Below are 5000 nucleotides of genomic sequence, written 5' to 3'. Positions count from 1 at the left end.
CATCATATTCATCATCATACACATCATCATACACATCATCATATTCATCATCATACACATCATCATACACATCATCATATTCATCATCATACACATCATCATACACATCATCATATTCATCATCATACACATCATCATACACATCATCATATTCATCATCATACACATCATCATATTCATCATCATACACATCATCATATTCATCATCATACACATCATCATATTCATCATCATATTCATCATCATACACATCATCATACACATCATCATATTCATCATCATACACATCATCATATTCATCATCATACACATCATCATACACATCATCATACACATCATCATATTCATCATCATATTCATCATCATACACATCATCATACACATCATCATATTCATCATCATACACATCATCATATTCATCATCATACACATCATCATATTCATCATCATACACATCATCATACACATCATCATACACATCATCATATTCATCATCATACACATCATCATACACATCATCATATTCATCATCATATTCATCATCATACACATCATCATATTCATCATCATACACATCATCATACACATCATCATATTCATCATCATATTCATCATCATATTCATCATCATATTCATCATCATATTCATCATCATACACATCATCATACACATCATCATATTCATCATCATACACATCATCATACTCATCATCATACACATCATCATATTCATCATCATACACATCATCATATTCATCATCATACACATCATCATACACATCATCATATTCATCATCATACACATCATCATACACATCATCATATTCATCATCATATTCATCATCATACACATCATCATACTCATCATCATACACATCATCATACACATCATCATATTCATCATCATATTCATCATCATATTCATCATCATATTCATCATCATATTCATCATCATACACATCATCATATTCATCATCATACACATCATCATATTCATCATCATACACATCATCATACACATCATCATATTCATCATCATACACATCATCATATTCATCATCATACACATCATCATACACATCATCATATTCATCATCATACACATCATCATATTCATCATCATACACATCATCATATTCATCATCATACACATCATCATATTCATCATCATACACATCATCATACACATCATCATACACATCATCATATTCATCATCATATTCATCATCATATTCATCATCATACACATCATCATACACATCATCATATTCATCATCATATTCATCATCATACACATCATCATATTCATCATCATACACATCATCATATTCATCATCATACACATCATCATATTCATCATCATACACATCATCATATTCATCATCATACACATCATCATATTCATCATCATACACATCATCATACACATCATCATACACATCATCATATTCATCATCATACACATCATCATATTCATCATCATACACATCATCATACACATCATCATACACATCATCATATTCATCATCATACACATCATCATACACATCATCATACACATCATCATATTCATCATCATACACATCATCATATTCATCATCATACACATCATCATACACATCATCATATTCATCATCATACACATCATCATATTCATCATCATACACATCATCATACACATCATCATATTCATCATCATACACATCATCATATTCATCATCATTCATCATCATACACATCATCATACACATCATCATACATCATCATCATACACATCATCATACACATCATCATATTCATCATCATATTCATCATCATACACATCATATTCATCATCATACACATCATCATATTCATCATCATACACATCATCATACACATCATCATATTCATCATCATACACATCATCATACACATCATCATATTCATCATCATACACATCATCATACACATCATCATATTCATCATCATATTCATCATCATACACATCATCATACACATCATCATATTCATCATCATATTCATCATCATATTCAATCATCATACACATCATCATATTCATCATCATACACATCATCATACACATCATCATACACATCATCATACACATCATCATATTCATCATCATACACATCATCATATTCATCATCATATACATCATCATACACATCATCATATTCATCATCATATTCATCATCATACACATCATCATACACATCATCATATTCATCATCATATTCATCATCATACACATCATCATATTCATCATCATACACATCATCATACACATCATCATACACATCATCATACACATCATCATACTCATCATCATACACATCATCATATTCATCATCATATTCATCATCATACACATCATCATATTCATCATCATATTCATCATCATACACATCATCATACACATCATCATATTCATCATCATACACATCATCATATTCATCATCATACACATCATCATATTCATCATCATCACATCATCATATTCATCATCATACACATCATCATACACATCATCATACACATCATCATATTCATCATCATATTCATCATCATATTCATCATCATACACATCATCATACACATCATCATACTCATCATCATATTCATCATCATACACATCATCATATTCATCATCATACACATCATCATATTCATCATCATACACATCATCATATTCATCATCATACACATCATCATATTCATCATCATACACATCATCATATTCATCATCATACACATCATCATACACATCATCATACACATCATCATATTCATCATCATACACATCATCATATTCATCATCATACACATCATCATACACATCATCATACACATCATCATATTCATCATCATACACATCATCATATTCATCATCATACACATCATCATACACATCATCATATTCATCATCATACACATCATCATATTCATCATCATACACATCATCATACACATCATCATATTCATCATCATATTCATCATCATACACATCATCATACACATCATCATACATCATCATATTCATCATCATATTCATCATCATATTCATCATCATACACATCATCATACACATCATCATACACATCATCATACACATCATCATATTCATCATCATATTCATCATCATACACATCATCATATTCATCATCATACACATCATCATACACATCATCATATTCATCATCATATTCATCATCATACACATCATCATACATCATCATACCATCATCATACACATCATCATATTCATCATCATATTCATCATCATACACATCATCATACACATCATCATACACATCATCATACACATCATCATACACATCATCATATTCATCATCATATTCATCATCATATCATCATCATACACATCATCATACACATCATCATACACATCATCATACACATCATCATATTCATCATCATATTCATCATCATACACATCATCATACACATCATCATATCATCATCATATTCATCATCATATTCATCATCATACACATCATCATACACATCATCATACACATCATCATACACATCATCATACACATCATCATATTCATCATCATATTCATCATCATATTCATCATCATACACATCATCATACACATCATCATACACATCATCATACACATCATCATATTCATCATCATATTCATCATCATACACATCATCATACACATCATCATATTCATCATCATATTCATCATCATATTCATCATCATACACATCATCATACACATCATCATACACATCATCATACACATCATCATATTCATCATCATACACATCATCATACACATCATCATATTCATCATCATATTCATCATCATATTCATCATCATACACATCATCATATTCATCATCATATTCATCATCATATACATCATCATACACATCATCATACACATCATCATACACATCATCATATTCATCATCATATTCATCATCATACACATCATCATATCATCATCATATTCATCATCATACACATCATCATATTCATCATCATATTCATCATCATATCCATCATCATACACATCATCATACACATCATCATACACATCATCATACTCATCATCATACACATCATCATATTCATCATCATACACATCATCATATACATCATCATATTCATCATCATATTCATCATCATATCATCATCATATTCATCATCATATTCATCATCATACACATCATCATACACATCATCATATTCATCATCATACACATCATCATATTCATCATCATACACATCATCATATTCATCATCATACACATCATCATACACATCATCATACACATCATCATACTCATCATCATACATCATCATATTCATCATCATATTCATCATCATACACATCATCATACACATCATCATATTCATCATCATATTCATCATCATACACATCATCATATTCATCATCATATTCATCATCATACACATCATCAATTCATCATCATACCATCATCATACACATCATCATACTCATCATCATACACATCATCATATTCATCATCATATTCATCATCATACACATCATCATACACATCATCATATTCATCATCATATTCATCATCATACACATCATCATACACATCATCATATTCATCATCATACACATCATCATATTCATCATCATACACATCATCATACACATCATCATATTCATCATCATACACATCATCATACACATCATCATACACATCATCATACACATCATCATACACATCATCATATTCATCATCATATCACATCATCATCATCATACACATCATCATATTCATCATCATATTCATCATCATACACATCATCATACACATCATCATACACATCATCATATTCATCATCATACACATCATCATATTCATCATCATATTCATCATCATACACATCATCATACACATCATCATACACATCATCATATTCATCATCATATTCATCATCATACACATCATCATACACATCATCATACACATCATCAT

At 29.8% G+C, this 5000-nt stretch overlaps 1 protein-coding gene across 1 annotated transcript in view; it reads right to left on the bottom strand.

Annotated features, from left to right (window-relative positions):
• Positions 1-5000, bottom strand: part of LOC141778339 (Krueppel-like factor 15) — a 26299-nt gene that overhangs the window by 20255 nt on the left and 1044 nt on the right. The window lies entirely within an intron of this gene.

This window comes from Sebastes fasciatus, chromosome 1 (assembly GCF_043250625.1).
Source record: "Sebastes fasciatus isolate fSebFas1 chromosome 1, fSebFas1.pri, whole genome shotgun sequence".
In the NCBI taxonomy this organism is placed as follows: domain Eukaryota; kingdom Metazoa; phylum Chordata; class Actinopteri; order Perciformes; family Sebastidae; genus Sebastes; species Sebastes fasciatus.
This window is presented reverse-complemented; position numbering and strand designations above follow the sequence as displayed.